Raw genomic sequence first — 21793 nt, forward strand, 5'->3', positions numbered from 1 at the left:
ACATATAAACCAGTGAATCACATACATTGTTATATATGTATTCCGGTACAAAAAATGCGTCATGTGTGCAATGATATAAGGAGTAGCTGTTCAATGCAATGTCCATATCAAACCAGGAGGGCCAAGCGTATTAGTTACGTTTGAGATGGTATCATGTTCTGTTGTATCCCTTGCAAATTAATCCTCTGATCTGGCAATTATTCCCAGTTCAGATTTCGCTGTCTGCTCCTTCACTCTGAAATGGATTCGACTTAGAGACTTCCAAGAGGTCGTTTTCGTTTGATCTTGGTTTCAAAGTCCACCCCGACCAACTTTCCTTTCTCTGGCTGCAGCCCTTTTGTCCGCCCTTTGTCGAAGGTGTGGCCTGGGGGTTCTGCTGTGGGAGCGGAGGGGCCGTGACACGGCGGTTGGAGACCCAGGGCACGTGGGGGTCAACTTGTAGAGTCCACAGGCATGACCAACAGTTTACTCTTGTATTTGGGAAAACCCGGAGACGTAGGGGCGTTCTGTGCCGTTGCCTTCATATTCAGTTGGATGTTGGTTGCAGAATTCCTTCTGTGATGTGCCAAATTACCAAACCCCCATGGTGCCATAATCCACCTTTCATCCACGTGTGCCTTCCACTATGTTTTCATGTTAATAATCTCCGGACAACCCAAATGTTCAGCTCTTGCCAGAGGGTAGACTCTTGTAGTATTTTTCCTCTCGTGGGAAAAGCAAACACCTCCTTGGGTTTGACCTGCTTTAGTTATGGTGGCTCTTTGCGCGTGGTGGGTCCTCTGTTCCTGGTAACTGGATGGGGGGGGGGGGGGCTGTGATGGCTTTATAGGAAAGTGGTGTCTCCCACTTTTTTTTTCTCCCACCCTACCCATCGCTCTTCTCCAACTCCTAAACCAGAGCTTGGGGGAAAATCTGAACCTGCAGTTCTGATTTGTGTGTGCCCTGGGACCGATGTGTCGTCATCCCGAAAAGGCCTGCTCGTAGCCTACAGTCCACGTTTGGTTGTTATGAGGCCAACGAATGGCGAAATCCGCTTTACCGTCGGAACACGTATGTTAAAGTATGTGTCCGGGATGCGGTTTCATGGTTTTAAGTAAATACAAGAAAACGGAGCCATTATAAACGGGGAACATATGCTGAGCACCTACTGTATGCCAGGGATTTTTGCACACGGATTCACCACGTGCATTACGACTGCATTTCATTATAGGAACATTTTGAAAAGAGTTTTTATTACTGTTTTGTGGATCTGACAGATTATGTTTCCTGCCCAAAGCTGCTGTCTAACAAGGGTCCGAGCCTGGATTTTGAGCCATGCCCACTAGATCCCAGACGGGCTTTCCACCAAGGACCCCTGCCTCCGCCCAGGCGTGTCTATATCCTTGCAGTCTAACTGGTTGGGCAGCACGGGATCTTGGCAGTACGAGAACTTAGACGTACAAAACCCGACTTTTAATCGCTCGGTGCCTGCGTGGGGACAGCCTGCAGTTCGGCACAACCTCACTCAGAGAGCTGTGATTCTTCCAGAGAATTCTGTAGGGCTTATGTGTCTGTTGCAGCTCCAGTGGTTATCAGCTCACGGGATCATATGATTCCGCAGTAAAAGACCAGAAAGAGAGACAGACAGAGAGGCATGGAACATATATATGTCTGAAGCATTTTTTCAATCCAAGATTAATCAAGGAAGGCTACAGAAATTTCGTGTCATACATAGTGCCTGGCCCCCTTAATTCAGCCCAGTTCACAGCTGTTGAGCCCCAAGCGTTTCTTGTGGCCATGACAGCAGGGTTTCTCACAGCATCATTTCCTTTTAACAACGTGCTTGACCCAAAGATGCGCGTGGAGAAGTGACAACTTCAGGAGCACTGTGATAAGAGCTCCTGCTGCTTGACCAAGAGAAATGAATATCTCGCCTGGAAATAACCGAGAGAATCGGTCCTGGGACATTCTCTTTTTAAAATTTCTTTGGGGGCACCTGAGTGGCTCAGTCAGTTAAGAGTCTGACTCTTTATCTTCGGCTCAGCTCATGATCTCAGGGTTCATGAGTTCAAGCCCCACGTTGGGATCTGCACTGACAGCTCAGAGTGCTCGGGATTCTCTCTGTCCCCTCTCTCTGTGCCTCCCCTGCTTACGCGCACGCTCTCTCTCTCTCTCTCTCTCTCTCTCTCTCTCTCAAAATAAACCGAAGAAACATTTTTAAAAAACCTTGTAAGATTTCCTTTGTGAAGAAAACATAACTTGTCAGAAACACGCACACGTACATGCTCACGTATAGTGATTTCAAAAAACCCTCTCCTCTTAGAAACTTTTCAATTTGCTGGATTTTGCGAGGGGGAGGAAGGGGGTGGCAACCTGAACTCTGATAACTCCGCGGGCCTAGGAGTTGCCCCGTAATTATCAGGTCTGTGATCCGAGCCAGGGCATGGAGTTCTTGTTTGCTGATCATCCACTGTGTTCAAACTCTTACCTGTATTTTAATCACATGTAAGGAGTATCTAACCTTTACGCAGAGCTTGGCATGTGGAGTTTGAATGTTCACGTAGAGACCAGGCCCGAGAGGCTCGGCATGCAGGGGGTCGGTGGTCGGTACAAGAGCAGATGCGCCGAGGGTGGGGGGTGGGGGAGACACATCTCAGTCCTCAGCAGTCACCGTTTTACGCGTATGAGTTATGGTGAAAATGCCAGGGGTAAACGAGTCGGCACATATCACGGAGATCACCAGATTATGTAATGTTTGAGGTAGTCGGTTGGTCCCCATTCTCTATGATCTAAGGTTCAGTTTCCTTGCCCTTTGTAGTAAGTTGTAAGTCATCTATTTGAGAAACTCTTTGGGCATAAACCTGTTGTTAAAAGCACACAAACATCTTCCAAGTCTGTGAAGGCCACACTGAACCCTGACTCCACTCTGCTGAGTCTTTTTTTTTTAAGTTTATTTATTTATTTTGAGGGACGGAGAGAGCGAGAGAGTGAGCCAGCAGGTGGAGGGGCAGAGAGGGAGGGAGGGAGAGAGCAGAGCCCAGGGAGGGGCTCGATCCCACAAAGCGTGGGATCGCGACCTCAGCCGAAGTCAAGGGTCGGACGCTCGAATCCCCACTCTGCTGAGTTTTTACGGAAGGTACCGACTTCTGCAAAATTGGAATCAGAGTCCACAAGTACTTGTGAGCACAGACAGTTATGGGAGACATAACGTAGGTTAGCCTCCCCTGTCTTTTGGGATATTGGTGGCCGAGAGAATGGCAGTTGTTCAAAATGATACACAGGCTGAGTTAGAAGTAACAGCCACTCAGTTCAGCAAAACGTAAGGGCGTGATTCAGCACAGCCGTTGGCCACTCGTAAGGCTACACACTTAGTGTGATTGTTCGGGTTGTTTCCATGGCCACGGCAGGGGAGGGGAGAGTCGTTGCCCAGCTTTTGTGGACTTGCTGTCTCTGAGCCATTCTGGAGAGTGATTCCTCTGCTCCCTGGCTGGCAAAGGTGACAGGGGACCGCCATGTGAGGTTTCGAGAAGCCCTCTGTGATCACACTACGGAACCCACCTGGGCCTGGTTTCTTCACATGATTGGTGGCTTTTTGTGCATTTTGGGTGTTTTGTTGTCGTTCCTCTGGAAGTGATGGACCTGCCCGAGCTGTCTAGTAGTGAGCCCCTTGTGACCGTGTGATCGCGGGTCGATGCGGTTTGAAGACCCGTAGGGCAATGTCCTCGATTGTCATGACTGATTCTGCCATGATGTTACCACTGCTTTCTTTCTTAAAAGAAAAAAAAATTGCCTCCTAGTAAGTTCCTGATAACAGCCCATAAAGAGGGCATCTACGGAAGACCGTCTCAACAGGCACGGCCGCATTTTCTAACGATTCTACAGTTGGAGCTAATACTCTGGAAATAGGGTCGCTCATGACTCTGTGGTCCCCTCACGGCTCTGACGTGTATCAGAGGGCATCCAGTCACGGGATAACTGAGGCTGGAGTCCGTGCACGGTCGGATTTGGTACCTGTTGTAATGGATGTTTAAAGAAACGGCCTGGAATGTTCTGTCTTAAAGAGGTCATGTCAGACATACAACGTTGGCACAGATGACTGTCCCAGGCCCTACGTTACATTATGCTGTGTTTTCGGTCTGGAGGTTGTTGTACGTGGTATTACTTTTGCTATTTATCAGTGTGTCACCAGAAGACAATGGTGTCCAATAGAACTTGCTTGAGAATAAGGAAACTTAGTTATACCAAATTCAACACAGGATCCGATGGTGTCCTAGCAGGTGGTTCATTTTACGGGTGACGTCCCGGCACCGTGTTATCTCACAGGCGTCCTGAGGGCAGGCCTGCAAGCCAGAGATGACAGATACGCAGGGGGTGCAGGGCTCCCGGCCCTCATGTCACAAATGGTATGCATGGATCTTACTGAACACGCACGTTGTCACAAAGCCCCTGTCCCCCAGTCCTGTGGCTCAGAGCCTGGGGAGGGGGCACGGGTTTCAGTGAGCCGCTCAGGGGGTTCTCAGGGACAGAAGGCTTTGAGGAGCAGACTGGATGTGCAGATAAGCCCTGCCGAGGGCCTTGTGAAACTGTTGCTCCTCAGGGCTGGCCCCCACTGTGGCCCGGCCTCCTGCACCCCCCAGCCCGGCAGCCCAGCCCGGCCCTCACACAAGACAGGCTCATGGAGCTCGGTGGCCTGTTTTCTGAAAGCTCTACTGAGGTCCATTTTACCCAACGGAACCATAGCACGGTAAGCTCAGGGGCTGGTGAGTGTTGGGCGTGTGTACGGGGGTGCACACGTCCACGGCCCCGCAGCGACCCTCCTGTCACTGCAGCCCGTCCCGTGCTCGCCCCAGCCCGCAGCCTGATCCTTTCCTACATCACAGCTCTGCTTTGTCTGCAAGCTTCTTAGAAACGGGGCTTTCTCTCTAGCTGCTTGAGCTCCGCATAAGGTGCTTGGACCCACCACGTTCAGCAGCCCCCTTGCCTGAGGTCATGAGGCTTACACCGAGAGACATTTGGGGTGTTCAAGCTCTGTTTCTTTACCCTCCCCCCAAATCTCTGCCTTACAAGTCTGGTCTGAGGGGTCTTGACAATGGCATCCAGTCCCTGGAGCCGAGGCGGGGCCGTGGTTGGAGATCACTAAATTAATAAAACCAATTTAAAATATTTTTTTAGTGTTTATTTATTTTTGAAGGAGAGAGAGAGATAGAGTGTGAGTCGGGGGGGGGGGGGGGCGAGCAGAGAGAGAGGGAGGCCCAGAATCCGAAGCAGGCTCCAGGCTCGGAGCCGTCAGCACGGAGCCCGACGCGGGGCTCGAACCCGCAAACCGCGAGATCATGACCTGAGCCGAAGTTGGACGCTCAACCGACTGAGCCACCCAGGTGCCCCTTAATAAAAGTAATTTTAATGTGATTAACGGAAATAGAGTGTGACCGTCCTGGAACCCAGGGCTGACAGTGCACGTCGGGAGGCACTATACCCGCAGCAAAAACCAGCAGCGAAGAGAAACACCTCGTCGCAGCATCCAGTAGGGCAAAGAGCGGATGGGGGGGCCCGGTGGCAGCTTGCTGGGCTCACGGCAGGATTCACCCCAAGCCGGCAGCCCTGAGGGAAGGGCACCTTGGGGTCGCACCCTGGGAGGGACCGAGCGTGTGCGGAAAAGGCTTGTAGTTCCAGGCGGCAGCACCCTGGGGACCCGTGACCTCAAATGAGAAGCACGTGTGCCCACCGCACCCCGTGCCTGTGGATTTCTCAGTCCGGAGGACCCAGGCAGTGGGTGCTCTGCCGTGACTTCCCCGTGCTGCCCTTGACCTTGGTCTTCCTCTCTCAGCAAGCTCAGAGGCTTACAGGCCACCTCCTCTCTGCTGAGGCTTCCCACGTGCTGCCCCCCCATTCCTTAGAAATCTGTCCTGCGGCTTTGACGTCGATAAAATCTCTCTCCCCCTCCCTCTGTCTTTTTGCCACCTTGAAGTGTATGTACAATCCCTACTGTCGTCCTGGGAGATAGCTGTAGATTCATCCATCCTTCGTTTGCAAAGACAGGAACTCGGTTTCAGGACCCACACGTAGTCACCCCCACACTCCGAGGAGAGGCCGACTCAGGACTTGAACCTGATCTTTGGCCTCCGCAGCCACCACCAGTCATTGCCTTGTTGCTGCGGGTGCCACCAGGTTGGGGCTCATGTCCATCCCACCACGGAGAGCCATGTGATGGCAGGCAAGTCGCCACACCCCACCCTGTCGCCGCAGCCTTGAAGGCGAGCCAACCCCCGGCCAGGAGAGGGCTGGTGGAGTGGGTGAGGCCGCAGGGAACACCGTGCTCCTGGAACAGGAGCAGAGGCCGGCTCGGCGGCGGGGGTGTCCTGAGCATCCGGCAAGGGGGCGGGAGCGCAGCCTGGGGGTGATGCTCCCCGGAGCCTGACCGTGGAGAGGACCGATCGTGTCTGCAAGTAAAGGATGTCACCGCAAGGCTGTGAGTAGGTAGGGACCGGCTTCGTGCTTCCCGTCACCCCCCACCCCCCAAATAAAAGGTAGAGAAGAAACCCGGAGGGGAGTAAGAGTGGAACCGGCAGATGGCGAGTGTAGCTCTCAGTCATGGCGGTGGAGGGGGTCCGGGGACGGCTCCAGAAGCCTCCAGTGTGCCCTCTCTGGAGGGGAATTTGCAGGCAGGTCTGTCCAGTTGGAACAGGTCCTGCCGAGTGGTTGGTATTCCTGTTGCGACCGGCACCAGCAGCAGCAGCAGCCTTAGCTGGTGAATCTGTCACGTGACTAGTTTGCAAAATCACACACATCAGCGACTGCCCTGTGGGGCCATCGGGCCATTGCAGTGGCTGTGGCTTCTGTGTGGCCCACAGCCTTCCCTCAGGGGACCTCAGGGGGCCTCAGGGGACATCCTCGTCTCATTTCACCGGAAATGCCACCTTCCCAGCGAGGCCACCCTGACTGCCGTATTTGAAATTGAAACCTCCCTTGTCATGCTCCGCGTGTCCTCGTCATTCTGAGTTTCTTCTTCTTCTTTTCTTTTTTTTTTAATAGACATTTTTCAGAGCAGGCTTAGGCTCACAGCAAAATGGATGAGTTTGCACTGACATGCTATTATCACACAAAGTCGATTCCCTTTGGAGTCACTCTTGATGTAGGTTCTGTAGGTGTGACAAGTGTTGGTGACGTGAAATCCACCATTAGAATGTCACCCGGAGTCATTTCACTGCCCTAAAAGCCCTGCGCTCTGCCTTTTTATACCTCCCTTCACACTAACCCCTGGCAACCTCTGATTTGTTCTTTTCTTTTTTATTTATCTTATTTATTTATTTTTCTGACCATTCGTTGTCACATTAGCTAACACACAGTGTATCCAGGGTGCTCTTGGCTTCAGGAGTAGATTCCCGTGAGTCATTGCTTCCATACAACACCCAGTGCTCATCCCAACAAGCGCCCTCCTCGATGCCCATCCCCCATTTTCCCCCCTCCCCACCCCCATCCACCCTCAGTTTGTTCTCTGCATTTAAGAGTCTCCTATGGTTTGCCTCCTTCTCTGTTTGTAACTATTTTTCCCCCTTCCTCTCCCCCATGGTTTTCTGTTAACTTTCTTAAATTCCATATATGAGTGAAAACATATGGTATCTGTCTTTCTCTGCCTGACTTATTTCACTCAGCATAATACCCTCCAGTTCCATCTACCTTGTTGCAAATGGCCAGATTTCATTCTTTTTCATCACCAAGTACTATTCCGTTGTATATATAAACCACATCTTCTGTATCCATTCATCAGTTGATGGACATTTGGGCTCTTCCCATAATTTGGCTATTGTTGAAAGTGCTGCTATAAACATTGGGGTGCATGTGCCCCTAAGAATCAGCACTCCTGTATCCTTGGGATAAATTCCTAGGAGAGCTATTGCTGGGTTGACTGTAGTTTTGCCTTTTCCAGAATGTCATGGAATTGGAATCCTATGGGATGCAGCCTTTTCAGATTGGCCCCTTTCATTTAGCGATATGCTTTTAAGGTCCCTCTATGCTCTTTCATGGCTTGAGAGCTCATTTCTTGTTAGTGCTCACTAGTATTTCATGTCTGGATGGACCGCAGCTTACTTACCCATCCTCCTACTGACGGACATCTTGGCTGCTTATTAATAAAGCCGTTATGAATATCTGTGGGCAGGTCTTTTGCGTGAACATAAAGTTTTCAACTCTTTGGGGTAAACACCGAAGAGAATGATTGCAGATCTTATAGCAAGGATGTGTTTGGTTTTGCAAGAAACTGCTACACCGTCTCCCAAAGCGGCCGCCCCATGTCACATTCCCACCAGCGATAAGGAGAGTCTCCACGGATCCACACCCTCATCTGCGCGTGGCGGTGTCAGGGTTCCGGATGGCGGTCGGTCTAACAGGTGTGCGGTCTTCCGTCACTGTTGTTTTCCTTTGCAATTTCCCTTATGACGTACGAAGTGGAGCGTCTTTTCATACGCTTATTTGCCATCCACATGTTTTATTCAGTGAGATCTTAGTTAAGGTCTTTGGCTTACTTTTTTAGCGTGTTGCTTGTTTTCTTACGGTTGAGTCCTTTGTCTGATAGGACTTTAGCGTTTATTTTCTCCCAGCCCGTGGCATGCCTTTTTGTTCTCTCTTTTCATGTTTATTTGTTATTGAGAGAGTGAGAAAGACAGAGCGTGAACGGGGGAGGGGCAAAGAGAGAGGGAGACACAGAATCCGAAGCAGGATCCAGGCTCCGAGCTTCCAGCACAGAGCCCGACGCGGGGCTCGAACTCACAAACCGCGAGATCGTGACTTGAGCCGAGGTCGGACGCTCAACCGACTGAGCCAGGCAGGTCCCCGTGTCTTTTTGTTCTCTTGACAAAGCGGAGTTTTTAAAATTTAAAGAAGCTCCGCTCATCTATTTCTTCCACGGATCCTGTCTTTGGTGTTGCATCTAAAAAAGTCACTGCATGCCCGGGGCCATCTCGATGTTCCCCTAGGTCATCTTCCAGCAGTTTTACAGTTTTGCATTTTACAAGGTCTTCAACCCATTTTGAGTGAATTTTCGTGAGAGGTTTATAGTCTGTGTCTGGATTCATTTCTTTGCCTGTGGATGTCCAGTTATCCAATTAGCGTTTGTTGAAAGAACTATCTTTTCTCCATCGTATTGCCTTTGGTTCTTTGTCAGAGATGAGTTAACCGTACTTACGTGGGTCTGTATCTGGGCTCTCTGTGCTGTTCCACTGATCTGTCCATCTCTGCTTTCTTCAGTATCGTGCTGTCTCGATTACTGTAGCTTTAGAGGAAGTTGTGAAGTTGGGTCAGTGTCAGACTTACGACTTTGTTCTTCTCCCTCAATATTTTCGAGGGTAGCCTGAGTCATTTGCCATGCCGTAGAAACTTTAGACTCGGTTTGTTGATATTAACAAAACAACATGCGAGAATTCTGATTGGAATTGGGTCGAATCGATAGATCAAGTTGGGAAGAACTGACGCGTTTTCTTTTAACCTCTTACCATTTGTTTTTACGTCTATCATTATTCTCTTCCCTCACCCCCCTGCCACCTCACACTGGAATATAAGTTCCAGGAAGGCAGCCGTATTTGTCTGTTTTGTTCATAGTTGCATCTGGATTTGCCTAGAAGAGCACCTGACTCACCATAGGCAGTTGCCAAATATTCACCGAATTCATAAGATGAGTGAATGAGTGAAGGAACACACCGCAGAGTCCTTGGATGAGAAGGACTGGGAACTTCTTCCACTGTGGAATTGAAGTCATGTCTAAATGTTATACAGCTCTGTAGGAATCTATTCTAATGTGCAACCCATGGTATTTTGGTTACATTAAGTAGAAGCAGTATGTTCCATGCCTTGACTCAATAACTTCGCTTAAATATTTCTTTGTGTCTTGGGAATGTACAGAAACAGGATCTGAGGATTTAAGTTTGAGCTGTTCTTGTTCAAATATTATTGTTGTCAGCCAAAAGTAATCTTACTAAGCAATCAATCTAAGATAATACGTTTTGAACATTTGGGCGGGCCATTTTTATAAAGATGCTAATGGATGTGATTTGTAAGATTGTTTCTAACTGTATGATATATACGATGGTAGAGAAATGCTGTAGCAACCTCTCATATATCTAGAAAGTCAGTCTTAAAAAGTAAGTTCCCAAAGATTTGCTTTTCACCATTTGCCTTAGAGTAGTACTTTCCAGTGAAACTTTATACCATGATAGAAATACCTGTGCTGTCCAGTATGGTAGCCATTAGGCACACATGGCTACTGAGTCATTGCGACATTAAATTTATAACTACGACTTCACTTTATTTAAATTTAAGTTGGAATATCCACGTATGGCTCTTGAGCCATTGGAGAACTGGAAGTTTAATTTTACTCTACATTAATTAAAATTTAGGGGCCACCATTGTGGACGGTGCATGTACAGACTTCCCCTCTAACAGAGACGTATACCCTTATAATAGATTGCTCTGAAAGGTCTCGTAAAATTGAAAAGCACACACAAAAGCAGTAACAACAAATTCACTAATCTGGGAAGACATGCTACAATAACATTTCATCTCCAAAAGAAGTTTGATCCCCCATTATAAATACGTGCCACATTCCATTTTATTATCTATATTCCTTACCTTTTGCATCTTCGTTGCATTTTCCTGAGGTGTGCTCATTTGGTTCTAAAAACCAGATCTTCGATTTACTAGACTTCTTTGGTTTGATCGTCACAATGTTCTGTCTATTTACTAATTCATATACTCTGAATTTACTTACTTATTTTTAATTAGCCTTTCTGATTTCCACATGGCCATTAATTGTGTTTTAAAACACTTTGAGCGAATGCTTGGGTTGCTCAATCTTTATTTAGAAGAAGGAAAGTATTCAGGATGTGGAATTTCTCTAAGTGCCGCATGAGTGCATCTCACCATTGTTTACAGAACCAGGGTTTGGATTCTTTGATAATCTCTGTTGATTTCCAGTTTTCAATTTCACTGATTTCTGCTCTAATTCTTACTATTTATTTTCTTCTTCTTACTTTGGGTTTTATTTGGTTTTATTTTTCTTGTTTCCTAAGGTGAAAATTTAGGTCATTGATTTTAGATCTTTCGTCTTTTCTAATACATGCTTTCAAGACTAGAGATTTCCGTCTCAGCACTGCTTTCCTTGCATCTTATAAATTTGGATACATTGTGTTTTCATTTTAATTTAGTTCAGAAAGTTGCCTTGAATTTCCTCTTTGATCTGTGTGTTATTTACAAGTGTGTTGTTTCATCGTCACATAGTTTGAGATTTTCCACTTATCTTCTTGTTATTGATTTCTATGTTAATTCTCTTGTGGTCTGAGAGTGGACACTGTATGATTTTTAACCTTCTAAATATTTTAAAATATGTGTTATGGCTCAGAATGTGGTCAGTCTTGGCGAGTAATCCGTGTGCGCTTGGAAACAGTGTATTTTCTGCTGTTGTTGGATGAAGTCGTCTAAGGAGGTCTTACATCCAGTTGATGGATGGTGTTGCAGAGTTCACTATGTCCTTACTGGTTTTCTGCCTGCTGGGTCTCTCCATTTCTGGGAGAGGGTGCTGAAATCTCCAACCATGAGAGTGCGTTCATCTGTTTCTCTCTGCAGTTCTATCAGTTTTTGTCCTATGTAGATTGGTGCTCTGTTATCAGGTGCATACATGTTAAGAATTGTTAGGTCTTCTCAGAGAGCTGACCCCTTTATCATCATGTATGGTCCTATCCCTGATAAATTCACTTTGAAGTCTGTTCTGTCGGAAAGTAACATAGCTATTCCTGCTTCCTTTTGATGACTATTAGCATGGTATATTTTTCCATCTATTTAGTTTTAATCTATATGTGTGTTAGATGTAAAGTGGATTTCTTGTAGACAATGTACAGTTGAGTCTTGTGTTTCGATGCATCCTGACAATCTCTGCCATTTAATTAGTTTGTTTAGAGCATTGACACTCAAAGTGATTATTGATGTAGTTGGATTAATACCTACTCTATTTGTTACAGTTTTCTACTTGTTGCCCTTGTTCTTTGTTCCTATTTTTGTCTTCCACTCTTTTTCTGCCTCTTGTGGTTTTAAATGAGCATGCTATAGGATTCTGTTTTCTATCCTTTTTAGCATCGAACTCGTATTTCTGGGTTGGTTTTTTTTGCATGTTTTAGTTGTGGTTCTAGAGTTTGTAATATACATTTACAACTAATCCAAGTTCACTCTCAACTACCACCATCACTGGTGTTACTCTCCAGGGGCCATACTACGTACACCCCCCCCCCCCCCGAAGAATAGACCTAATGGTGGTGGTAGAGAGGAAGCCCTGATGTGCTGGTGAGGACATAGATATTAGAGTCATTTAACCTGGATTTTAATCTTAGCTCGTCCATTTACTAGGTCTACAATGTTGAACAACTTTTTTTTTTTTTTAATTTTAGTGTCCCTTTCCTTTAAATGGGAATATTAATTCTCATTTTATACATCAGCTACTGGAATAGGAATAATAAATAGAGCAAAACAGGGGCATCTGGATGGTTCGGTCCCTTGAGCACCTGACTCTTGATTTTGGCTCAGATCATGATCCTAGGGTCATAGGATTGAGCCCCACGTCAGGCTCCATGCTGAGCGTGGATCCTGCTTGGAATTCTCTCTCTGTCCCTCTGCTGCTCCCTCGCCCTTGCACTGTAAATAAATAAATACATACACACATACATACATACAGCCAGCACATTACTTACCACAGAGGTGGAACCCAAGACAAAGTAATTATTATTTCATAGGTGTTTATGTGCATAATAGTATACCTAGTAAATGCTCTGCTAATTAATAAGCCACCTGTGAGCTAGTAAAGTATATTGGGTTTTGAAGTGACCCAATACATGACTCTCTGTTTCCTTACCTCTTCCTGTCACTTTCCCCTTTTCCCTATGTTCTGTATTCCGAATGCGTTGTAAGATACGAACAACAAGAATAACTCCAAAGAATAGACCTATGTATCCTTTTTAAAACCACTGATAACATCAGTTCTGGAGACAGGGAAGATCTGTGCAGGTGAGTGGTTGTCCTAGAAGTGGACCCCGACTTGGACCCAGGCACTGCGTTGCAACAGATGCTGGGCCCCTGAGAGTCCCCCACCAGGGGCGGCCACCCACCTGGCAGCTAAGCGCATGCTGTGACCAAGACCCACGAGGACAGGAGCTTCCAGGGGCGTTCGGCGTCCTGAGTGGGAGGGCTGTACCGTGCGCGCCCGCTGCTGAGCCCAGACTCACAGACAAGTTATTCCCTCCCCGGAGGGGAGCAGGTGAGGGGCAGGATTCTGTGCTCCCGGGTCCCGCCCCACTGAAGACACCATGAGTGGGCGAGAAGCTTTTACCACCAACACTCCTGGTTCAGTCGTCAAGCAGGCGTCTCCTGGGAGAACAAATATCATTTTCATCTGGGGCTCTAACCGTACGTTATGTCGCTACTAAGATTCTGTTACGTAGCAGGGCAGGAAATATTGGTAACTTAATGTTTGAGTGAGTTAAAATCAGTATAAGAGACAAAAAATATGAGCCTTCTTCAGATTTTAAGGACAAGGGCGTTCACAGTGTTGACCCCTTAAAGCTTCAGTGAGGAAGTTTCAAAACAAAGACAGCTTCTGATGCTAGTAGTGGACAGGGAACAAGACTCGGGAAGGGCCTTAAATATATTCATTGTCCTTGATCATTTGGAACAGCCAGGATAATCGCAGTGCATCCTTAAATCGCCCTCTGAAATCACAGCCCTGCTTCCTCCTGCTGTAAAATCCACCCAAAGCCTGATTGGCTAATGGCACAAGCATGCGGTGGAGCGTGCCCTTTCCGTGTTGGTGTGTGGGGAGTGTAGATGGTTGGCACGTTACCCAAGCTGCACTTGTTCTGCTCCTCTGGTTTTCACACTGCCCCAATTTATCCGGGTCCCCAAATCCAAAGCGAATTCGACCAAGGATGAATTTGTTTGCATCATGCAAATGGGGGAAGGCCTGGAAAAAGTCTCTTGCTTAGAAGACCACCCTTCTGTGCCTAATTCAGTCGTTCTCCAGTCAGCCTCCATCAGTCTCCAACCTTCAGTCCGCTTCCGGTCAACATCCGGTAAGCCTCCACTTAGCCTCCACCAGCCGTTAGACTGCCTTCGCTTAGCCACCATCAGTCTCATGTCAACCTTCAGTCAGCATCTGTCAACCTCCAGTCAGCCTCCACTCAGCCTCCAGTCAACCTCTAGTCAGCCTTCATTTACCTCCACTCAGCTTCTAGTCAACCTCCAGTCAGCCTCCACTCGGCCTCCAGTCAACCTCTAGTCAGCCTTCATCAGCCTCCAATCATTGTCCAGTCAGTGCCCAGTCCACCCCAGTCAGCCTGCAGCTGACGACTTCCACAGCCTCTCCCTTCTTCCCATGCGCTGACAGCGAGTGCTCAGGGGACACGGATGTGATCTGATGGCACTGTGGTGGGAGCTGGGGTTTAGGCTCAGGCCTCTTGGTGGATTGTGATGACTGAATCACAGCAAAACTGACAAGACGTGGGCATCTAGCTTCAACCTTAGCGAACTGCCGGGGGTCAAAATGTTAGGCTTTTGAAACGACAGGTGAGCAATACGAAGGCCACCAGGGACCAGTTGTACAACCAAGCAAACAGCATGTAAGCCTGGACTTACGTGGGTTTGGGATGATGGGTGATTCCTACGACCAGCGCGTCAACCCCATTGTCCTTGCAGGCAGGTGGGTTGAGGAGGCCCGGGGCCCGAGCCAGGTGTAGCGGCGATGGGGTAAAAAGAAGCAGATGGAAGATCTCCTGGAGAAAGAGCCTCTTGGTTCGTTTGGCCTTTTAGAAGATTCTGGGAGAATTTTGATTTTCACAGCATCACAGATAATCACGCAGCGAGACTTCCTGTGGGCTCGGGCATATGGCCAGGGGCGGACTGGGTTGGGGCAGGTTCTGGTTAGATCCTGAGTTTCCTAAGGGAATACGAAGCAGAATGCAACCTCTCTGAAAGTTCTAGAAAAGTTGCAATTGTTGTGTGTTTCTGAAACATCACCGAGAAGACTAGAATGAGCAGAATATTCCTCGAGCAAGTGATGCTTTTGGAAAAACAAAAACAAAAACACAGAGGAGGATAAAATTAAATCAGTTGGGAAATGAAATGCCTGTTTCTCCTCATGAGCCAAATCACACGTCTGCCTGTTGGTTGATGGCGAGCCCTCTTGCAAAGGGTCCTGGGTTCACCTGAGGCAAGTGTGGAACCAGTTCGGTGGGGATCCGTTACGCGGCAGGGGAAACAGCCTCGGCGCTCAGACATTTATACCTCTCTTCCTAATTTCCGTTTGATTTGTTTTTAATTTCTTAAGTTTCTTTATTTTATGTTGAGAGAGACAGAGACAGTGCAGGCAGGGGAGGGGCAGAGAGAGAGGGAGACGGAGAATCCCAAGCAGGCTCCCTGCTGCCAGTCCAGAGCCAGGTGCAGGGCTCGAACTCACGAATGAGATCGTGACCTGAGCCGACACCAAGAGTCGGACGCTTAACCGACTGAGCCACCCGGGTGCCCTTCCGTTTGATTTTTGATTCATGCAACTTTTCCGGGCAGCTTCTATTTCAAGTTTGATTTTCATCGAACTGAATTATTTACCGAAGTATGTCGACACAGAATGTTATATTAGTGTCAGCTGTACTGCGTAGTGATTTGACCTTACGGCATGTTCACCACAAGTGACACCTGTCACCAGACGCCGCCATTACATGACCATTGGCCGTGTTCCCTATGCTGTGCCTTCCATCTCTGTGACTTATTCCTTCCATAACTGGAAGCCTGTGCCTCCCTCTCCCCTTCACCCACTCTGCCCATCCCCCAGTCCCTGCCCCTCGGGCAGCCATCCGCGTGATGTGTGTATTTCTGGGTCTGTTTCTGCCTTTTCAATTGCTCGTTTTGTTTTTTAGATTCCACGTGAGTGAAGTCGTATGGTGTTTGTTTTTCTACGTCTTACTCCTTTCATTCAGCATAATTTACTTCTGAATCCATCCATGTTGCAAATGGCGAGATTTCATTCTTTTTTATAGCCAAGTAATATTCCATTTTGTGGACAGCTTTTATAAATATGTGCATTGATATACAAGTTTTTTATTCTTATTTAAAGCAAGTATATAGTAATATCACTACAGTTCTGCACTTTAGTTTTCTCACTAAGTATATTTGGGTATAATTCTCTATCGGTAACTATCTAGTTCTTTCAAATGTTGACATTGTTCTCTAATACATACACGCTCATTTATATAACCTGTCATCGGGGGGTATTTCAAGTATCTCTCATTTCGGGGGCTGTCGTATTTGTTTTTACTATGATCTACATCCTTTTACGCATCTTGCGATACGTGTGTTAGAGTTTTCATAGGGTAACTTTGCGATACGTGTGTTAGAATTTTCATAGGGTAACTTCCTAGCTGCAGATTTATTAGGTTGAAAGTACACACGTGTACATTTTTGAGAAACAGTGTCAATTCTTTCCAAAAGTGCTTTACCAATTTACTAATCTTCCTCACATCTTGACTATGACAGGGTATACGCTGACTTTCCACCTGCAGGTAGGACAGATAAGAAAGTGCACCTCGTTGTGATTTTCATCTTCTTGCTAAAATTGGAAGGAAGTAGGATCAAATCCCCCTTTTTTTTTTAATAACTCTCTCCCTACCTGTGAGTCTCCTTTTCTTCTTTTTTGTCTTATTTTGTTTCTTTTCCATTCCTTTTCTTTAAGTTGTATTACTTCTTCATTGTTGGTGTTTACGGATTGTTTTTAAGGATCATAGTTTTTGTCATAGGCATTCAAGAATTCCCACTAAGTGGGGCGCCTGGGTGGCCCAGCTGGTTGAGCATCCGGCTCTTGATTTCGGCTCAGGTCATGATCTCGCGGTCTTGGAATCGGGCCCAGTCAGGCTCCCTGCTGAGCGTGGGGCCTGTTTGGGATCCTCTCTCTCTCTCTCTCTCTCTCTCTTTCTCTCTCTTTCTCTCTCCCTCTGCCCCTCTCCCCTGCTCACATGCTCTCTCTCTCTCTCTCAAAATAAATAGAGAAACATAAAAAAAAACTTCCTGATAACTTGTCATTCGACTTGATGGTATTTTTTCACCACACCCAAACATTGAATTTACCCAAATTTATCGATCCATTTCTCTGCGGCTTCCTGATTTTGTTTCCCATTTACAAGTGTCTATACCAGAATTACAAATATATATATTTTATTTCATCTTTTTTACTTTTTATCGTTCTTTGCTGCACCTGACCTGTATTTTGGTGAATAAAGGAGAAAGAAGAAATCTAGATTTATTTTTTTCCAAAGAGCTGACCAGTTTTCTCAAGATCGTTTATTGAATGATTCCCTTTCTTCTCTCTGAAAAACGTCCTGTAATGTCAGCTATGTTTTCATGTAATTATGGACGCGTATTCTGTTTAATTTATTTGTCTGCAGAGATCCAGCACGTTTCAGTTGCGGATACAACGGACTCACACGGGGGCGCCCGGGTGGCTCAGTGGGTTAAGCATCTGACTTCGGCTCAGGTCAGGATCTCCCGGTCCGTGAGTTCGAGCCCGGCGTCGGGCTCTGTGCCGAGAGCCTGGACCCTGCTTCGGATTCTGTCTCTTGTCGCTCTCTGCCCCTCCTCCACTTGCACTCTGTCTCTATCAAAAACAAATTAACAAAGTTAAAAAAGCGACCCTCACACCATATCTGACTTTGGAACTTCAGCGTTTCCTTCACAGACAGTGCCGAGTGAGAAACAGCATTTTCGGAGTACCAGCAGAGCACATGCTCTTTCCGTCCGTGCGAGTGCAGTGTGAGCATTAGATGAACTTCCCAGCGTAAAAGGATTTACGGAGCTGGCCAGGAGAGACGGGCCCCGGGAGAGCTCCTTGGCACAGTGTGGAGCCCACTGGCCTCTTTCTGAAAGCTTGGTTCATAATCCACCCAACTGATGTCCCGGTGGTTACTGTGGGCAGGTGTACCGTAGAAATCAGATGAGTTTCCAAATGAATATCCTTGGGTCAATAAAGAACAGCTTTCGCAAGAAAACATTCATCTTCCATGGCTTATCTAACCTCTTCGGTAAGCTTGCAAACTGATGCTGAAGCAAGACAAAGGGGTTGGTTTTTCTGTGCGTTTCAGCGTCTGTGGATTATCAGGGACATCAAAACATCGGCCTTATCAGCCCTCATATTCTCTGTATTTAACGAAACTGGGGTTGACTCCTTTGCTAATGAAAGTTAAGAAGACCCTCCAGCTGCAGGAGGTCACCGCTGCCCAAGGATCTGGTGCTCTCAGCCTCGGGCACCCACAGCGGCGTCTTGAACTGGGCGAGCGGGGGGAACAGGAGTGGTTTTTGAGCCCGAACAGCTGTCAGAGAACACAGGGTTTAGATGCGGAAGCCAGAAGAATAAAAAGTAAGACAGCAGGCCAGAGCACAGATGTGTTTGGGGCCATGGTGGAGTTGGGGTGCAGGGGCATTTGGGTATCGGGCGGGGTGTCTCGTGCTGTACGGTGAAAATCCCCCCAGAGAGCCCCCTGAGTCATCAGAAAAGAATCAGCATCAGAGGTGAAGCGTATTTTACATTCTTTGCTTCATTAACTCAGCACATCTTTTTTTGCGTCTTTTCTGTGCGTCATGTGTTTAAAAGAGATTAATTGGTGAGCTACGAAGTCCTGGCAGGCAGCTAGCCCCATCCCCACTTCTAGACGACAACGCAGCACAGAGAGGCTGAGTAAACCCTCGGAAGTCACACAGGTCGCATTATTGCTGTGGATGGTGCATGCCAGGGTGTGGCACTCAGCTGGGGCTCCAGGGACACCTACTGTGCATTCTTCAGGAGCTGATGGTCTCTGAGGGGTGATTAGAAAGACAAGGAGCAGTTCACATGTCAGAGAAGGTTTCTTTAAGATGAAAACTGCATTCTTTTTTTTTTTTAAGTTTGATACATGAACTGGTTACCTTCTAAAGTGTGGAAGAGCCGTTGGGTCGTGTTGAGCACATGCCGATTCCTCCTGCTGGTCCGGGTTTAATTTAAATGCAAACGCGATGTAAGCCCGCGGGCCTTGGCCGTTCTGCAGTCCCACGTTTGTCTATTCCTTGATAGAACTGTGAACTTCAGCAGGTGGAGGTCTAGAGGACACAGAGATTCCCAGGTCATTCCCAGAGAGCCCTGCGGGAGAGCTGCCTCCCCCTTGTGATGCAGGACAAAAATTCCAGGCATTTTTCCTTTCCACTGCCAGGTGGTACCTGGACCCGGGGGTCTACCCCCTACGGTGCTGATGGCTTCCTTGATAATTCACCCAGTGTACCCTCTCCCCCACCAGCAGGGACTCTAGGGCCAACGCTTAATCTCTGAATGTCCAGTCAGCTGGTCTCCCCTTTCCTTTTTCTCTCCCACCCCCAACCCTACTGTTCCCTAGAGTCCCGTCTGTCCCTTTACCCAAGATCTAAGAAGTGCTCCTGCCCCCCACCCCCGCCTGTCATCCCACAGTCCGCAGACTTCCAGGCTCACACAGCAACCCCCCTAAATGAGATTCAGCCTCGGGCTCCTAAATCAGAGGCACACTGAGAACAGGGACGCGTGCATCAACCTCTTTGAGTACCTAATCAGCGTCCAGCTCGGTGTAGGAAATTATCAAAGTGACTTTGGGAAAAATCAGCCCGATTGTAAGGCTGGTGGTTTGGCATCAGAGAGTTCTAAGTGACAGCTGGACAGTTCTGCAGAGACAATTCATCGTCTTCTCAAATCAGGGCGATATTGAATAACATTTAGAAGGGGTGCAAAAAATTGTCTCTAACCCCATAATCCAGCAGTGCCACTGACTTACTTACTTAAGAACATAAGTTTCTTACTTATGTAAGAAAACACACGGATTCTAAAAACTTGAGTGGTGCAGAAAGGTACGAAGATGCAAGCAGGGTCCCTCCTGCAGTCTTCTCCCCAAAGACAGCCGCCCACGGCCACCCGCGATGGCTCTCATTTCTTCCAGGGAGGTTCTCTATGTGCAGACCATGCTTTTTAAAATGGACATGCTTGGGATCGCAGCATCTATTATACACTGTATAAATTCAATCCTTTTTGGAAACCCTCGAAGTATAAACTGTCGAAGCGCAGGTTCTGAACTGACTCTGATTTTGCTCAAATCCCAACTCTATTTCCTAGCCGGGTTGCCTTGGAAACAGAAGTGAACCACTGTAGTTCTCTGTCCTCACCCTTGAGAAGAGAGTAATACGATACCCCTAAAACAGAATTGCAGTCAGTGATGTAAATAAGGCATCATAAGGGCGCCTGAGTGGCTCAGTCCTTTAAGTGTTCAACTCTTGATTTCAGCTCAGGTCATGATCTCACGGTTCGTGGGATCGAGCCCCACATTGGGCTCTGTGCTGACAGCGTGGAGCCTGCTTCAGATTCTCTCCCTCCTTCTCCCTCTGTCCCTCCCAGCTTTCATGCACTCACTCTCTCTCTCTCAAATAAGTAAACTTAAAAAAATTTCAATAAGGTATTATACAGAAGATGTTATCCACAGTCTCAGGAACTTGAGAAAAAATGTTTAATTATGTATAATAATTATGATTATCATCAGCACATAATTATCTGATCTTTTTTTAATCTTCTGTTCTCTTCAAATATACAAATATACTTTAAAAACATTACCCTGAGGGGCGCCTGGGTGGTTTGGTCGGTTAAGCGTCCGACTTCGGCTCAGGTCACGATCTGACGGGTCCATGAGTTCGAGCCCCGCGTCGGGCTCTGTGCTGACAGCTCAGAGCCTGGAGCCTGTTTCGGATTCTGTGTCTCCCTCTCTCTCTGCTCCTCCCCTGTTCATGCTCTGTCTCCCTCTGTCTCAAAAATAAATAAATGTTTAAAAAATTTAAAAAAAAAATTTAAAAAATTTATTTTTATTTTTTTTTTTTTTAATTTTTTTTTCAACGTTTTTTATTTTTTTAATTTTTGGGACAGAGAGAGACAGAGCATGAACGGGGCAGGGGCAGAGAGAGAGAGGGAGACACAGAATCGGAAACAGGCTCCAGGCTCCGAGCCATCAGCCCAGAGCCTGACGCGGGGCTCGAACTCACGGACCGCGAGATCGTGACCTGGCTGAAGTCGGACGCTTAACCGACTGCGCCACCCAGGCGCCCCAAAAATTAAAAAAATTAAAAAAAATAAAAGATAAAAACATTACCCTGAATTAATTGGTAAGCCTTTAAATGATTTATTTTTATTATTTTCTGTTTTGTGCTCTTACACACAATGCTGCACTTATACAGCCATATATATTGGTCCGTGTTGGGGAGGTGCCTATACGAAGCATTGGGAAGAATTCCAAAAGGCTAACTCCTTAGACCTGATGGCACATTTTCAGTGCTGGTGGACGTGGCGGGAAACCATGGCAGCCGCCTCCCGGCTCCGCCCCAGTGACCACTTTTCCAGAACCACACTTTGCCATGGATTCTCCAGCACTTGTTACTATCAGGTTTTAAAAATATCTGTCACTCTAGGGGCGCCTGGGTTGCTCAGTCGGTTAAGCATCCGACTTCGGCTCAGGTCTGATCTCACCGTTTGTGAGTTCGAGCCCCGCATCGGGCTCTGTGCTGACAGCTCGGAGCCTGGAGCTTGCTTCGGATTCTGTGCCTCCCTCTCTCTCTCTCTGCCCCTCCCCTGCTTATGTTCTGTCTCTCCCTCCTTCAAAAATAAAAACATTAAAAAAATTTTTTAAAATATTTGTCACTCTAAAAGGTGAAAAGCAGTCCCTCAATTTTGCCTCCTTTAGAATACTTTTAGTGTTTTTGAACACTA

At 47.2% G+C, this 21793-nt stretch overlaps 1 protein-coding gene across 1 annotated transcript in view; it reads left to right on the top strand.

Annotated features, from left to right (window-relative positions):
* Nucleotides 1-21793, top strand: part of ADAMTS16 (ADAM metallopeptidase with thrombospondin type 1 motif 16) — a 157831-nt gene that overhangs the window by 23207 nt on the left and 112831 nt on the right. The window lies entirely within an intron of this gene.

This window comes from Panthera onca, chromosome A1, assembly GCF_046562875.1.
Source record: "Panthera onca isolate mPanOnc1 chromosome A1, mPanOnc1 haplotype 2, whole genome shotgun sequence".
In the NCBI taxonomy this organism is placed as follows: Eukaryota; Metazoa; Chordata; class Mammalia; order Carnivora; family Felidae; genus Panthera; species Panthera onca.